The following is an 18214-nucleotide window of genomic DNA, read 5'->3' on the forward strand; positions in this document are numbered from 1 at the left end:
TCTCCTTCTCCTGTGAACGAACCTTTCCCGTCCTCGGGAGAATCCAGTGAGGTGAGGCACACTCCCACGGCACCAATGGGAGGAACCCCACCTCAAGGAAGAGAAACGTCTCGCGTAGGAGGGACCTTCCAGACCTCTTTGCTGGAGTCCAAGGACTCAAAGACGATACCCAAGTCATCGACGAGGTGTCATCCAGAGCCAACCTTTCCCCGGGAGAACATCCGCGTGTCCCCCCATGAGGAGCCAATGGGGATAGGAGACTTAGCTGCCAGTCCACAAGGAGGAGAGCAGCGCGAGTCTGAGCACGCCTTCTGGCAGGTCCTTAATCTAATGAGGCAACTCAATAGTTTTAAGGACCCCGAGACCTCCCCTCGCGAAGGCAAGGATACGGTCCTGGACCAGGTTTACGGCATTCAGAAGCCCCCCAATACCAGTGCAGCCCTGCCCTGGTCCCAGGGGGTGAAGAGTGCCAGGGACAAGGTCGGGGGCCAGCTTTCCGAGCTCGCCGCCACCAGCCGTTCTTCTGCCGGGAACAAGCTCCTCCCACCTCCTCGCGTTCAGCAGAGGAGGTACTTCGAGATTATGGAGGAGTCTCGTTTAGCTCTTCCCCTCCACCACTCTGTGGAAGAGCTCTCCAGAGGTCTCTCTTTAGAGAAACTCCATGCCCGGCAGGTGACATTCTCAGCGTCGGAGATCCTGAGCCAGGAGAAAGTCGCGAAGTGTGCCATACAGGCCACTTCGAGGCTGGATGTCTAGCTAGGGTCTCTGGGCATCCTATTGCGCTCTGAGGACTTGTCCAAGGAGAGCAATAGGAAGGCCCTGGAGACCTTCCTCCTCTCGGGCATGCGCTCCATCGAGTTTTTAACTCACCAGGTCACTAACCTGTGGGCTAACTCAATTCTTAAGCGTCGTGATGCAGTGACTGAGAGGTTCCACCCGAAGGTCCCCGCTTTGGATGTCGGCAAGCTCAGACATTCCTCCATCCTTGGAGGAAACCTGTTTGAGCCCAAGGATGTAGATCGGACAGCTGAGAGGTGGAGGAAGACGAGTCATGATTCGCTCCTCCAGAAGGCCCTTACATCTCGGCCCTACAAACCTCCAGCTCCTCAACAACAGCAGCAGCCTCGCAGGACACCGAAGAAGGCTCCGGCAGCTAAGACCAAGGTTTCTAAACCGCAGCCCTTTCCTGTCAAAGACAAGAAGGGCGGAAAGTCCTCCAGGGGAGGCAGAAATCCTAGAAGGAGCGGCCGAGGCCGCAAACGCTAGGAGTGGCAATCCCCCTGCATGTCCACGTGTGGGGGGATGCCTGCAAAGTTGCGTGCTCAGGTGGCAGCAACACGGGGCCGATTCCTGGACGGGCTCTGTGATCGGACAAGGATATCGCGTCCCGTTCATTTCATCTCAACCTCCCCTGACAGCGAATCCAGTGTCGTTGAGCTCCTATGCCATGGGATCGGCAAAGGGGTTAGCCCTTCAGGCAGAAGTCGAGACTATGCTCAAGAAGGATGCTCTCCAGGAGGTCGTAAACGGCTCCCCAGGCTTCTTCAGTCGACTCTTTCTTGTAAAGAAGGCGTCTGGAGGCTGGAGACCCGTCATCATCGACCTCTCAGCCCTGAACAAGTTTGTCAAGCAAACTTCGTTCAGCATGGAGACAGCAGACACGGTCAGACTTGCAGTGAGACCGCAAGACTTCATGTGCACACTGGATCTGAAGGACGCGTACTTCCAGATCCCAATCCATCCGTCTTCCAGGAAGTACCTAAGATTCAGCCTAGACAACAAGATCTACCAGTTCAGGGTGCTGTGTTTCGGTCTCTCCACAGTACCCCAGGTGTTCACCAGAGTGTTCACACTGATATCTTCGTGGGCGCACAGGAACGGCATCCGTCTCCTCCGTTATCTGGACGACTGGCTGATCCTGGCAGACTCGGAGTCGATCCTTCTTCGACACCGAGACAGGCTTCTGGGAGTTTGCCAAGATCTAGGGATCATGGTAAATCTCGAGAAGTCCTCTCTGCTCCCAACACAAAGACTGGTATATCTAGGCATGATATTAGACACCAATCTCCACAAAGCCTTTCCATCAGACGACAGGATAGCAAGGCTGAGGAGGGTTGCAAAGCCTTTCCTCAGTCGAGAAGACTTCCAGCCCAATCTTGGTTACGTCTCCTAGGTCACCTAGCCTCCTTGGCCCGTCTAGTTCCCAATGGCCGCCTCAGGAAGAGATCCCTGCAGTGGCGGCTCAAGTCCCGGTGGGATCAAGGCATCGATTCCCCGGACTCTGGTCTCAATAGGACCTGCGGAACGGACGGACCTGCGATGGTGGCTGACCGACGACAACCTTTGAAAGGGAGTGGATCTTCTCGTCCTTCCCCCGGATTTGATGCTGTTTTTGGACGCATCAAAAGAAGGGTGGGTGGCCCATGTTCTGAACCAGAGGGCCTGAGGCCTATGGTCAGAATCAGAAAAGTACCTCCACATCAACCTGCTAGAGATGAAGGTCGTATTTCTGGCCCTTCAACAGTTCCAACAGACCCTGGCGGGCCACTCCGTGGTGGTGATGAGCGACAACACCACAGTAGTGGCTTATATCAACAAGCAGGGAGGTACCTTTTCACGACAGCTATCCCATCTTGCAGTAGAGATACTGAGATGGACCGACCTCCACTCGATACGTCTATCAGCTCGCTTCATTCCTGGCAAAAGGAATGTGCTCGCTGACAGTCTGAGCAGAGCTTCACAGATAGTGAGTACCGAGTGGTCTTTGGATCCTCAAGTAGCCAACAAAGTCCTGACTTTGTGGGGTTCCCCGACAGTGGACCTGTTCGCGACAGCCTTGAATTTCAAGCTGCCGCTGTACTGCTTCCCAGTCCCGGACCCCAAGGCACTCTGGCAAGATGCCTACCAACAACGGTGGGACAACATCAATGTCTACGCCTTCCCACCGTTCTGTCTGATGAGAAGGGTGCTCAACAAGACCAGACTATCGGTCAACCTGTCGATGACCTTAATAGCTCCGCTATGGCATCATGCAGAGTGGTTCCCGGACCTTTTGCAGCTCCTGACGGAACCCCCGATAGAGCTTCCCCCACGACACGAGCTACTCAGACAGCCACATTGCAACATCTTCCACAAAGCCATAGCATCGCTTCGGCTTCACGCCTGGAGCCTATCCAGCGTCTCCTCACTGAGAGAGGCTTTTTGTACAGTAGGGTCCCGAATTACACGTGTTCTAATTACGCGATTACTCAATTACGCGATCGATAGTTTTTAAAAATTAATTTTCCTGTATTTGCGAGGAGCATTCTAAATCCGCGAGTCAAGCACCGCGAAGCGTAGGAAATCTATTGTTTTCTTAATTGTATTGGGGGGGGGGATGGTTCCCCGATGTCTGAGAAGGGGGGGGGGGAGAATGTGAGAGAAAGATTTCTGTTCAAACATTTTAAGACTAGTTTTGGATGAAAAATGTTAAGGTTTGCCCATCTGTTGTGTGAACTTGTCGCTAGGCCTAGCCTAACTGTCCAACACCTATATGTATAATATTCCATATTTGTACTAATTAATTTTTATACTTACGTTGTGATTATGGTGAAAAATCCTTATTCATTAAACTTTAAATTAAAAACCATCAAAATAAATTTTATACCATGCTACTGCCAAACATGTCACCACAACCAAACCCATTACTTTGTTTAGTACGTTCCATCGCCGATCATAACGAACTCGCTAACCAATTTTAACATCTGTCTATAGGTTAACTTTTGCGGCAAAAGATATCTTACCAGGTACTATGTAATAATAATGTTATAATTAATGTTTTATTTATCCTTAGAAAATCAAAATATATGAAATATGAGCAATTTTGTTTCGTGTTGTTTTTTTTTCCTAAAAAAACGCCTTCTTAAAAGGAAAACGTTTTTTTTTTACGTTTCATCGTCGATCATAAACGCATTTACTCCTGAAAGTGATATTGAAGAGCTTTTACTAAAGATGTTATTATAAATAAAGATTATAAATAGGTGGTAAAATATCTATAATTAAAGTGTAGCAGCATCAAGAAATGTTGGGGTTCGCCCTTTACATAAGAATGTACTGTACATTGGATTAGACAGAACGTAGAAAAAATCAATTAGGGAGAAATCGGTATTCGATATCCTCTTCATCAGCATCGTCATTCGTCAATCGGGCTTTTTATTTTTTTTATTCTCAGTCGCTAACTAGTTATCGCACTGTCAAGATCTGCACACATTCCGATAATTCACATTTGAAGGTTTTCTGGGAGAGGATGGATAGAGAAAATACCGAACTATATAAAATGTTTTTTTAACCTGTTAAGCGTCACCCACGTGATAAACCGTTCACCACGATCTACTCGGTACCGCCTTCAACTGTATATTCCGTTCATGACTTTAATTGCCTTTTACAAGCCGTCAGTCTCGTGATGTTACTTTACTCGTATAGTAAGTATAGGATCACCACTTGGCAACACTCTCAGCATATGGGGACTGTGAATAGAAACTTATATGATGTCTGGCAACTATTTTTCTGAAGGTAGCTTGATGTTACAAAACTCTGGTTTGAACTGGTTTCCTATCAGTGCGCTCGGGCGTTCATGCATAAGTGGTTATTTGTTGTTCCTTTTGTAATGAAAGGTCTAAAGAGGAAGGTTATTTCTTTAGATGAAATAAATGATATTCTTGTTGTGGAATTTGATAATGATAACCTGTTTGATAATGAGAGCACTAGTTCTGAATCCTCCAGTGATGAGTATATTGAAGAAACAAAGTTTTCTTTCGATGTCGAAAGCGAAAATGACTTCTCATTACCGAATGACTGGACAACGAAATTTCACAAAACTATAAAGGGAAAGGAAATGCCGAGAGAGAGAGAGAGAGAGAGAGAGAGAGAGAGAGAGAGAGAGAGAGAGAGAGAGAGAGAGAGAGAATAAAGTGGATAAATAATGTACAAATGTATGACGAACATATTTGAAAACTATACAGGAAACGATATGAAGAGAGAGAGAGAGAGAGAGAGAGACCTATCCCTTTCCTTTTGTTGCTTATCCAGGCGTAAGATTTACGATTGAAGATAAAAAGAACCCATTAGAATATTTAGTATTATGTAGCCATTTGAAATTAAATAATAGTAGTATTAATTGTTTTTTTTACTCAACCATTTAATTAATATCCCTACTTTTAACTATAATTACGAATTATAAGCATAAAGAAATTATATTAACTTTGAAAAATTATCATTAGTGAAATGACCACTCAGGGCAAAAAAAGCGTGATTATCGTACAGCAGCCTAGTGGCCGTGTTTACGTGTGGGAGTGTCATCATGGATATACAGTACTATACTGTAATTTTTAACTATTGCTAGATACGTACTGTATCAAACCTTGAAAACCCTTTTTTGTTTTTTGTATCTATAGGAAATAATTCTACATCATTCGGAAAATACTGAAAACAGTAAGCTATGCATAGTACAGTAGTAAATACTAGTCATAGAAAATTATCAAAACTTTAACAACTTTTTATTGTTTTATTTATCCATAAAAGAAATTTTGTACAGTATTTTATAAAAAAAATCTATAAGAAGGATTTCTTACAGTATTGTTAAGATAAAAGCTACAGTATATATATATATATATATATATATATATATATATATATATATGTTTTATATATATATATAATATATACATACATACATACACACATACATACACACACACAGTGTATATACAGTATATATATAGCTAGAAAGCTAGAAATGGAGTGAAAAAAAAATTGACGGGTAGGTTGCTGTTTGCCGCCATGATGTTTCGAAATATACGAATTTCCAATTACACGAGGCCTTTCATCGACCAAATTCTCGCATAATTCGGGACCCTACTGTAATAAGTTGCGGAAAGGATGTCTTGACACCTGCGAAAGTCATCCGCAGGGGTCTACCAGGCGAAGTGGAGAGTCTTCTGTGGTTGGTGTCGTGGGAGGGGTATCTCTCCCCTCGATGCCTCTATTCCAGCAATAGCGGAGTTCCTCGTTTACTTGCGGGAGGAAATGCGCCTTTCGGTCTCGGCGGGGAAAGGCTATCGCTCAGCCTTAAGCCTTGCCTTCAGGCTGAAAGGAATAGACATTTCCTCCTCGCTGGAACTTACCTTACTCATACGAAGCTACGAGCTTACCTGCCCTCAGTCGGAAGTGAGACCGCCTCCTTGGAATATGGTTCGGGTCCTCAGGGCTCTGAAGAGACCTCCGTTCGAACCATTACGCAAGGCATCTGACCAACACCTGACTTGGAAGACTGTATTCCTGCTCACTCTGGCTTCGGCCAAGCGAGTCAGTGAACTTCATGGTCTCTCATACGACATCGCCCATTCAAGGGGATGGGGGGAGGTAACGTTCAGGTTCGTCCCTGAGTTTGTTGCCAAGACTTAGAACCCTGGAGTGCCGGACCCACGGTTCGACTCCTTCAGGGTTATGAGTCTCCGTTTCGTAACATATGACTCAGATCATCTGCTACTCTGCCCAGTAAGAAGTCTGAGACGTTATCTGCAGTCCGTCCTCGCGTGCAAGCTCTCTTTGTGAGCACGGGAAGGACGAAGAGGAGAGTCACCTAGAATACCATCTCAGCCTGGATTCGACGGACTATTCATCATGCCTTGAATCCAGACCCTCCTCCGTCACGTCACCCTAGGGCACATGATGTCAGGGGCATCGCCACGTCCCCGGCCTTCAAGAGAAACTTCCCTGTGACGCAGATGCTACAAGCTGGGGTCTGGAAGTGTCAAACGACCTTCACAGCCCACTACCTGCAGGACGTGACCCACAGGAGCCTCGATACTTTTTCTATCGGCCCTGTGGTGGCTGCACAACAGCTGGTCTAACCTCAGGCTCTTTAATGGACAAGTAGCAGAAGGTTTTAGTCTGTGTGAATGAAAGAGTATGTCTGGCCCTTACTTCTTTCTTCATCCTCCCCTCTCTTGGGGAATGCAGCATCCTGGGTCTCTGCATAGCTGACCTCAAACCTCTGCAGGTAACCGAACTGTATGGCATACTAACTGCTATTGAGAAAATAGCTTTGGAAAAGGAGGGTAATTTTACCATTTTTAGTGATGCAAGGAGTGTTCTTCAAGCTTTACAAGTTTTTAATTCTAGTGACCCTCTAGTTTTAAAGATTTTAGAATTTCTTTTTAATATTGGACGGAGAGGTATAACAGTTCGATTTTGTTGGGTTCCAGCACATGTAGGTGTGTCTAGGAATGAGAAGGCCGATTTACTGGCGAAGAATGCGGCATCCGAGTTGCTACCAAGGAGGCATCCCATTCCCTGTAATGATATCCTACCTTACATCAAGAAATTGGTTTGTAATAAATGGCAACAGCACTGGGATAGTCAAGATGGCAATAAAATGAGGGAAGTAACAAATATCATATCACCTTGGAGGTATAACATGATACCCCGAAAATGGGAGACGACTCTTTGTCGCCTCCGAATTGGTCACACTCGGTTGACACACGAGTTTCTGCTGAAGGGCCAACACCAACCGTATTGCGAGGACTGTGTAGTACCTTTAACAGTGAGGCATTTGTTGACCGAATGCCCTAATTTTACTAACTTAAGAAATAGATATCTGTTTGAGGCTCGAGGTGAGGATGGCAGGTTCATCCTTGCCAAGATTCTTGGACATGATGTGTCCTACTATGTGAGTGGAATTTTTAGATTTATTTCAGAAGCAGGTCTTCTGAAAACTATTTAACTATTGTAATGACTTCTTAACTTCTATGGTTTTAATTGAATTCTCTTTTAATTTTCATATATAATAAATGCTATAGGTGTCAATGACCTTAGATGTCAGGATGCCAGAAAACTTTCAATCAATCAATCAATCTGCAGGTAAAACATGCTTCCTTGTGTTCCTAGTATTAAGTATAATACTGTCGCATCCCCCATACCCTGATGAGGTGGTATGGGGACATCCTAGCCTAGAATTCCATATAAAGGACTTCAGGTCAACTTCCTAGGACGAGTCACACTTCATCTCTCCACACACAACTTATGTAGGCCGCTCGTTACGCAAGAGGCGCAGGGACTCTTTTTTTTCTCGAAGTGCTGCTCACTCGGATTCTGAGTCCCCGGGTAAGCCAAAGCCAGTAAGGCTGGGGACTTTCCACCCTGCCTAAGGGTAAGTCACCCTATGTAAATAGCGTGGTTTGTATTTCAGTTACGAAACAAATGACAAATTCGAAGGTAATTTGTATTTTTCCTAACCATACAAACCTTAGCTATTTACACATATTTGCCCGCCATCCCTGTCCCTCAAGACAAGTCCTACCTCTAAGTGAAGTGAGGCAGTTCACCAGTGTGTGTGTGGGGGGGGGGGGGGGGTAGCTAGCTACCCCCCCCTACCCCCGTGCTAACTAGCGCGAAGGTAGTTTAACCCTCGTTGAAATCTAATGGCTCGTCATTTCAGCTACGCCGAAAGTAAACCCTATGTAAATAGCTAAGGTTTGTATGGTTAGGAAAAATACAAATTATCTCCGAATTTGTCATATTACTTTCGGCGTAGCTGAAACGACGAGCCATTAGATTTTTAATGAGGGTTTACTACCCTCTCGCTAGTTAGCGAGGGGGAAGTGAGGGGTAGCTAGCTACCCCTCCCCCCTTCACACACCAGTGAATAGCTCTCTTTGCTTTTGGCTCGGGTGATGAACAGACGTGTCTGCTCTCACCCTCGCTTATTGTCAGCCTTAATCTTATTCCTTTTTCTTTCAGTGTGTTTTTGGAAGTTGGCCTCTACCATTATGCGGAAGTGCCCCGGATTACCTGACCGGCCTTATGGCCCTTATATGTCGGCGGTCAAAACTGATCCCCACACCTTATGTCCGTTCTGCAGGATTCCAAGAATGTTCCCAAGTACTCTTCAAGGATCCGTCCAGAACCTACTAGACCCGCGGAGAACGTCCCCGTGTCCCCCCAAGAAGAGCCTTTGGGGACGGGAGACTTCGCAGCCAGTTCACCAGGAGGGGAGCCACTAGAGTCAGAGCATGCCATCTGGCAAGTCTTGACTCTAATGAGGCACCTCAACAGGATCCCCGATCCTGAGATGCCTCCTCGCGAGGGCAAGGACACGGTCCTGGACCGAGTCTTTGGCACCCAGAAGCCCACTAAGGCCAGTGCAGCTTTGCCCTGGTCCCAGGGGATGAAGAGTGCCAGGGATAAGGTCGAGGGCCAGCTCTCTGAGCTCGCCTCCTCCAGCCATTCCACGGCTGGCAACAAACTCCTCCCGCCTCCTCGCGTCCAACAGAGGAGGTACTTCGAGATCTTGGAGGAGGCTTGTTTAGCTCTTCCCCCTCACCACTGTGGAAGAGCTTACTAAGGGAGTCCCTCTTGAGAGAGACTCCAGCCGGCAGGTGACTTTCTCGGCGACTGAGATCATAAGCCAGGAGAAAGTTGCGAAGTGTGCCATGCAGGCTACTTCGTGGCTTGACCTCTGGCGGAGATCTCTTGGCATCCTGTTGCGATCCGAAGATTTGTCTAAGGAGAGCACCAGGAAGGCCTTGGAGACCTTCCTCCTCTCGGGCACATGCAGCATTGAGTTTCTAGCCCATCAAGTCTCGAACTTGTGGGCCAACTCAATCCTGAAATGTCGTGATGCGGTGGCTGAGAGGTTCCACACGAAGGTCCCAACCGTCGAGATCAGCAGGCTCAGACACTCTTCCCTTCTAGGTAGGAAGAACCTGTTTGAGCCTAAAGACTTGGAGCTGGCAGCCGAGAGGTGGAGGAAGTCCAACCAGGACTCCCTCCTCCATAGGGCTCTTACATCTAAGCCCTATAAAGCTCCGGCACCTCAACAACCTCACCCGCCCAAGACAACGAAACCGGCTGTGGCAGCGAAGGCAACGGTGTCGAAGCCCTTTCCTGTCAAAGACAGGAAAGGCAAAAAGTCCTCCAGGGGAGGAAAGAATTCTAGAGGGAGCGGCCGAGGCCGCAAACGCTAAGATTGGCAGTCCCCCTGCATGTCCACCAGTGGGGGGATGCCTTCAAAGTTGTGCAGACAGGTGGCAGAAACTCGGGGCCGATTCCTAGAAGATTTCTGTAATCAGTCAGGGATATCGCGTCCCGTTCATAACATCTCTTCCTCCCCTGACAGCGGATCCAGTGTCTTTGAGCTCCTTTGCCATGGGATCGGCAAGGGGCCAAGCCCTACGGGCAGAGGTCCAGACCATGTTGAAGAAGGCCGCTCTCCAGGAGGTCATCGACGGTTCCTCAGGCTCCTTCAGTCGACTCTTTCGTGTAAAGAAGGCGTCTGGAGGCTGGAAATCAGTCATCGACCTCTCAGCCTTGAACAGGTTTGTTAAAAAAACCCCGTTCAGCATGGAGACGGCGGACATGGTCAGACTTGCGGCGAGACCACAAGACTTCATGTGTACACTGGACCTGAAGGACGCGTACTTCCAGATCCCAGTTCATCCGTCTTCAAGGAAGTACCTAAGATTCAGCCTAGACAACAAGATCTACCAGTTCAAGGTCCTGTGCTTCGATCTCTCCACAGCACCTCAGGTTTTCACCAGGGTGTTCACACTGATTTCTTCGTGGGCACACAGGATCGGCATCCGTCTCCTCCGTTATCTGGACGACTGGCTGATCCTGGCAGACTCGGAGTCGACCCTTCTTCGACACCGAGACAGGCTTCTGGGACTTTGCCAAGATCTAGGGATCATGGTAAATCTCGAGAAGTCTTCTCTGCCGCCAACTCAACGACTGGTATATCTAGGCATGATCTTGGACACCAATCTCCACAAAGCCTTCCCATCAGATGACAGGATAGCAAGGCTGAGGAGGGTCGCAGTTCCTTTCTTCAGACGAGAAGAACTCCCAGCCAAATCGTGGTTACGTCTCCTCGGTCACCTTTCTTCTCTGGCCCGTCTAGTTCCAAATGGTCGCCTCAGGATGAAGGATGAGATCCCTGCAATGGCAACTCAGGTCCCGGGGGAATCAAGGTCACGATTCCCCGGACATCTTGGTCCCAATGGGTCCTGCGGAACGGACGGATCTCCAGTGGTGGTTGACAGGAAAACCTACGAGAGGGAGTGGATCTTCTCGTCCTTCCCCCGGATTTGATGCTGTTTTCGGACGCCTATGGTCAGAATCAGAAAAGTGCCTCCACATAAACCTGCTAGAAATGAAGGCCGTGTATCTGGCACTTCAGCAGTTCCAACAGTACTTGGCGGGTCACTCCGTGGTGGTGGTGAGCGACAACACCACGGTAGTAGCTTACATCAACAAGCAGGGAGGTACCTTTTCTCAGTAGCTATCCCATCTTGCAGTAGAGATACTGAGATGGACCGAAGTCCACTCGATTCCACTATCAGCTCGCTTCATTCCAGGCAAGAGGAATGTGCTCACCGACAGTCTGGGCAGGGCATCTCGGATAGTGAGTACCGAGAGGTCTTTGGATCGTCTAGTAGCCAACAAAGTCCTGACTTTGTGGGGTTCCCCCGACGGTGGATCTGTTCGCGACAGCCTTGAATTTCAAGCTCCTACTGTACTGCTCCCCAGTCCCGGACCCCAAGGCACTCTGGCAAGATGCCTTTCAACCACGGTGGGACAACATCGATGTCTACGCCTTCCCACCGTTCTGTCTGATGAGAAGAGTACTCAACAAGACCAGAATATCGGTCAACCTTTCAATGACCTTAATAGCTCCGCTATAGCATCACGCAGAGTGGTTCCCGGACCTTCTGCAGCTCCTGACGTAACTCCCGAGAGAACTTCCTCCTCGACACGAGCTACTCAGACAACCACATGCCAACATCTTCCACAAAGCCATAGCATCGCTACGATTTCACACCTGGAGACTATCCAGCGTCTCCTCACAGAGAGAGGCTTTGCGGAAAGGATGTCTCGACACCTGCGAAAGTCATCCGCAGGTGTCTACCAGGCAAAGTGGAGAGTCTTCTGTGGTTGGTGTAGTGGAAGGGGTATCTCTCCTCTCGATGCCACTATTCCAGCAATAGCGGAGTTCCTCGTGTATTTGCGGGAAGAAATGCGCCTTTCAGTCTCGGCAGTGAAAGGCTATCGCTCAGCCTTAAGTCTTGCCTTCAGGCTCAAAGGAATGGACATTTCCTTCTCGCTGGAACTTTCTTTACTCGTACAAAGTTATGAACTTATCCTGCCCCCAGTTGGAAGTGAGACCTCCTCCATGGAACGTGGTTCGAGTCCTCAGGTCTCTTAAGAGACCTCCTTTTGAACCATTACACCAGGTTTCTGATTGCCACCTGACTTGGAAGACGGTGTTCCTGCTTGCTTTGGCCTCGGCCAAGCGAGTCGGCGAACTTCATGGTCTCTCGTATGACATCGGCCATTCAAGGGGATGGGGGAGGTAACGTTCAGATTCATCCCAGAGCTTGTAGCTAAGACTCCGAAATCAGGAGTTCCGGACCCCCGGTTCTACTCCTTCCGGATCTCGAGTCTCTGTTCTGTAACAGATGACCCAGACCATCTCCTACTGTGCCCAGTAAGGAGTCTGAGGCTCTACCTTAAGAGAACAGCTGCAATCCGTCCTCGAGTGCAAGCATTGTTCGTGAGCACAGGAAGGACGAAGAGGAGGGTCACTAAGAATACAATCTAAGCTTGGATTCGCAGGGTTATCCACCAATGCCTGAATCCTGACCCTCCTCCGTCACGTCGCCCTAGGGCGCACGATGTCAGAGGCATCGCTACGTCCCTGGCATTCAAGAGAAATTACTCTGTGACGCAGGATCTACAAGCAGGGGTGTGGAAGCCTCAAACGACCTTCACAGCCCACTACCTGCAAGACGTGACCCACAGGAGGCTCGATACGTTCTCTGTCGGCCCTGTGGTGGCAGCACAACAGCTGGTTTAAACTTCAGGCTTCTTAATGGACAAGTAGCAGAAGGTTGAGGGCATTGTTACCCGGTTTTAGTCTGCATGAATGAAAAAGTATGCCTGGCCCTTATTCTTTTCTTCTTTCTCCCCTCTCTTGGGGAAAGCAGCATCCTGGGTTCTTTGCATAGCTAACCTCAAACCAGTGCAGGTAAACCATGTTTCCTTGTGTTCCTAGTATTAAGTTAATACTGTCCCGTCCCCATACCCTTACGAGGTGGTATTGGGATCGTCCTAACCTAGATTTCCATCTAAAGGACTCCAGGTCAACTTCCTAGGACGAGTCACACTTCACTCCTTCACACACTAGCTTACGTAGGCCGCGGTCCTTGCAGAGCAAGGCACTTGCGAGGTGCAGGGACTCCTTATCTCGAGTTCTACACACTCAGATACTGAGTCCCCGGGCAAAAGCCAACGCCAGTACGGCTGGGACTTACCACCCTACCTAAGGGTTAAGTCACCCTAATTAAATAGCGTGGTTTGTATTTCGGTTACGGAACAAATGACAAATTCATAGGTAATTTGTATTTTTCCTAACCATACAAACCTTAGCTATTTAATCAAACTTGCCCGCCAGCCCTGTCCCCCGGGAAGTCCTACCTCTAAGCAAAGTGAGCTATTCACTGGTGTGTGTGGGGGGGGAGGGGTAGCTAGCTACTCCTCCCTACCCCCTCGCTAACTAGCGAGAGGGTAGTAAACCCTCGTTAAAAATCTATTGGCTCGTCGTTTCAGCTACGCCGAAAGTAATACCCTAATTAAATAGCTAAGGTTTGTATGGTTAGGAAAAATACAAATTATCTACGAATTTGTCATATTTTGGTTGGCTATTTTTAGAATTTTCCCCTTGATCCATAGTATGATTGGAAAGCAGAGAATGGATTACTGGGAAATGTGATGCCTTAGCTAGTTTGTTGGCTGTTTTTATCAGTTTATTCATGGATGTATAGTCTTGAATTAATAGGTGGGTTTATTTAGAAAGCTTCAGTGAAGAAAATAAGAGTCTTAGCATATGTGGCACATCTGCAAAAGTTTGAGTGGTGTTCTTTGACGAGGATATTTTTAAAAGTAAATTAGTTGTGGGAAATTTCAAGTGTATAACTCTTGCCTAATGTAAATACAGTACATTATTGTACCCAATGGAAACTGCATAAAGGGAAAAAGTGTGAAATGTATGAGTTGTGAAAGGTGAAGGATAAAAACTTCTAATTGCATGATATTTTCAAGAATAATTGTTAGTACTGTACATTGCAAGAGTACGTGTTTAGAAAAGAGGGTGAAGTGTTTGGTCACCAAGTATTTTTTTATTTCCAACTAAAATGTTAGTGTGAAAGAAATTACCAAGAGCAATTGTCAGGTGGATTTGATATGATTTTTGCTGCTAAGTACTGCTTTGATACGTTATTGTGAAGAGGATAACTGGAAAACTTTAGTTTACAGTATAGAGAACATTGAAAGTCATTCATGGATTAAAGTGTGATACATATTAATTTAGATAATAAGAAGGGGTTTCTTATCCACTTATCCAGATTTGAGAGCACATATAACGTGAAGGTAAAGTTTATGAAGATGTATTTAAAGCAGTTGAGATTAGCATAGCAGAGATTAGAATAGCAATAGGAAATCTTTTGAATTCAGATTTAAAAGGCATGAAGGGATAGTGCTATATGTTGAAGAATTTGATGTGTGTGATGTTGTTTTGCATGAAGTCTAGTTGATAATTTAGAACTGTTAAGGTAAATTGAAGGGTTAGTTATGAAAGATAGAAGTAAGTTTTTTTTTTTCCTTGTAATTTAAAGGGTTTTGAGAGCGAGGAGAGAAGACGTAAGCTCTAGAACTGGTGATTGGTTGGATCAGTAGTTACACAGCTGCAGATTTTTTAAAGTTCACATATGCCTCCAGATATAGAAGGCTTACTTAACCTTCATGCCCATGAAAAGACCCCAGAACTCTTGAGCTTGAGGTAAAAGGAAAGAGTAATAGAGATGAGCTTACAGTGATGTTTGTCTGAATTTAATTAATTTCTTTAATATGATGATTGCAAATTATAAGTTTCTCACAATTTTAAAGATACCAATGTGATATCGGGATCTCTTATACTCTCGATAAGATTTTTCTCTCACTTTAAAATGGATGTCATTATGTTGTGATACTCTCGATAAGATTTTTCTCTCACTTTAAAATGGATGTCATTATGTTGTGAAGTTTTAAGTTAAAATCAAATTTATCATAAGACCATGTGTAACAATATTTTGTAAAATTGCTTATCAGTAAAAGGTTTTAAATATTCCTCAGCTTCCTTCAATAAAAATGCCATCATAAAATTATGCCAAGCATTCTTGAAATTGCTGTACTGAATGGTTTCCGATACAATGTACTGTATAATTGAATTGCAGATTTAAATTATTTTAAGGAAGTCCTTTAATTTAATGTTTTATTTTTACTTAAGCTTTACAGTAGCTTGAAAAAATAACGCCCTTTTTTTTTTCTTCTGAATAACTGTAGTGTGTGACTGATGTTTCCACTTGAGTAAAGTTGCTATTTTATTTGGGTTTGATACCCAAATAAGTTCCAAGTGCAAGTATTTCTTGCATATATAATATGCTTCCTCTTTTTGGCAATTTTTTGTAACATAAGCAATTGTGGAATTAATCTTACTCTCCTTTTTCTACTTATCTCCTTGCCATTGTCATTTATTATTTGCATTGTTTTGTAACATATGTTTCTACTTATCTGCTTACTATTGTAATAAGCATTGTAATTTATTCTTACAGTTTGCCTTGTTCTACTTATGTGCTTACAATTGTAATTTATTCTTTATAATTTGGCATAGTAGTCAATTTTTCATGGTAATGTACAATCCTTTAAATGTAGTTAGGCTTGTCGGTAAATAATTTTTGGTGCTTAAAATGTAATATAGCTCTTGTTATTGTGTAATAATTTTTATTGTGCATAAATATGATGAGGATAATGAGACCCTATTTTTTATCATTTTATATTCTCAGAATTAACTTTTAAAAATTGCTTTGTGTTAGGATTTCCTGCTTACTCTTCCGACTACCTGACCAAGGATTTTATTGTGGTTATTCTGGACATCTGTGGTGGAAGGAGGTTTGTTAATCCAGGGTATGAATCGGGATCAGTTATGTGTCCTAATAATCCAGGATATAAGTTCTGAAAATATAAATAATCCAGGATATAAGTTCTGAAAATATAAAGTATAAAATTTTGTTCATAAATTAGTGCTTTCCAAAGTATTGTAAAATTCATAGTCCAATCTATATTTGTTCTTATAGGAATATAAAACCTTGTCCTTTAATAAGAGTATGTTTTTTAGCATAGCTGGAACTCTGCCATCAAGATTTATAATGTGTCCGTAGTTACCGGCGGTAGTCAGAGAAGTTCTTTCTCTTTAACAGCTGACTTGAGTAGCCATATAATCTCTAGCTGCCAGAGAGTACAGACCTACTTCCGGCACCATCATCTGGCTGTAGATTAAAGTTTTTATTTTAAATAATTGTTGGCAGTTCATTGTGTGAGAGGACAGGTTTGCTCAAAGCTCCTGATGAGCATAGAGATGTGCCTAGAGGAACCCAGATCAATGCTTTTCAGGAGGAAAACTTGGCCTAACGCTGCACGGACTCCCTTGATGGCTGGAATTGACATGCCCACCACGTCCCTGAGGTGTACGAGGAAATCCGCAATGTTCGGAATCGAGGCTCTAAGGGCTTGATGTTTCTGGAGGCACACCATTTCGTGAAAGTGGTCCATTTTGCCTAGTATACCGCTGCCGATGAATGCCTCAGATAACGAGACATTCTTTCAGCTGTTCCTGCTGAATAACCTATCCTCAGGAGCTGTTGGATAACCTCCACGCGTGAAGGCGCAGAGATCAGGGATTGTCGTGGAATCTTTGGAAGTGTGGCTGCCTCAGGAGATCTGGTCTGTCTGGCAGAGACCACGGGGGAAGGCACGCTAGCTCTTTTAGATCCGCGAACCATTCCCTCCCCGGCCACCAAGGCGCTACCAAAGTCATCCTTAGGTTGTGAGCCGTCCTTATGTTGAGCACTTGCCTGATCAATGCGAAGGGAGGGAAGGCATATACGTCGAGATTGTCCCACCTGTGTTGAAAGGCGTCTTCCAATGCCGCCTTTGGGTCTGGGACAGGAGAACATAATACGGGGAGTTGTGTGTTCAGTCTGGTTGCGAAGAGGTCCATCAACGGTGGATGACGAGTCTTGCTACTTCTGGGTGAAGGGACCATTCGGTCCCCACCACCTAGCCCATTCTGCTGAGTCCGTCGGCTAGGACATTCCTCTTTCCCGGAATGAATCTTGCTGTTATTACGACTTGTTCTGACTCTGCCCAATCCAGAATCTCCAACGTGAGATCGCACAACTCCTTCGATTTTAGACCGCCTTGCTTCTTTATGTAGGCTACCACTGCGGCGTTGTCGCACATTAACGCCACTGGGTTTCCCCCTAGAAGACCGACGAACTGAAGGCACGCTTTCTGAAAGGCCCTCATCTCCAGGACGTTGATATGCCGAGTCTTTTCCCCCTCCGTCCAAGAGCCCCTTGATGACTTCCCGAGAAGGTGAGCTCCCCATCCTTCCTTGGAGGCGTCCGTGAAGAGGAGCATCTCCGGGGGCTCCGCTGTGAAGGGCATCCCCTTGAGGGTGTTTGTCCGGTCCCGCCACCACTCCAGGGATTGCCTTGTCTATGGAAGAACAGGAACTATTTCGTAGGGAGAATCTACTTGGTTCCAGAGTCCCTTCAGGTTCTGAGTTTCATTCTCCCTTGGGGAACCAGTTTCTCCAATGATACTAGATGGCCTATCAATCTCTGCCAATCCTTCGCTCTCCTGGGCTGTCCTGATCGCAAGGGACGGAGGACCTGGTCCAGGTTGTTCAGCCTTTCCTCTGATGGAAAGACACTCAATAGTCGGGAGTCTAGAACCATCCCCAAGTACATCATCCTGGTGGAGGGAGACAGGTGCGACTTCTCCAGGTTGATGGTGATACCCAGAACTTTACAGAATTGCAGTAGCTTCGAGCCTTGCTCCTTCAAAACTGCCTCTGAGGAAGAAAGGAGCAACCAGTCGTCCAGGTAGCGAATCAGACGAATTCCTCGTTCGTGAGCCCATACGGAGACAGTCGTGAAGATTCTCGTGAAAATTTGGGGGCGCTGTTGACAGGCCGAAGCAAAGAGTCTTGAATTGCAAGATCTGGGTACCCCACTTCACCCGAAGGTACTTTCTGCTGGAGGGGTGAATAGGGATCTGGAAATAGGCGTCATTGAGATCT

At 46.1% G+C, this 18214-nt stretch overlaps 1 long non-coding RNA gene across 1 annotated transcript in view; it reads left to right on the forward strand.

Annotated features, from left to right (window-relative positions):
* Window positions 1–15918, forward strand: part of LOC137617327 (uncharacterized) — a 31095-nt gene extending 15177 nt beyond the window's left edge. Inside the window, exon 3 of the long non-coding RNA XR_011039620.1 lies at window positions 14709–15918. This is a non-coding gene — a long non-coding RNA (uncharacterized lncRNA). The remainder of the gene's footprint in view (window positions 1–14708) is intronic.
* Window positions 15919–18214: the final 2296 nt, after the last annotated feature.

This window comes from Palaemon carinicauda, chromosome 23, assembly GCF_036898095.1.
Source record: "Palaemon carinicauda isolate YSFRI2023 chromosome 23, ASM3689809v2, whole genome shotgun sequence".
NCBI classification, from domain to species: Eukaryota; Metazoa; Arthropoda; class Malacostraca; order Decapoda; family Palaemonidae; genus Palaemon; species Palaemon carinicauda.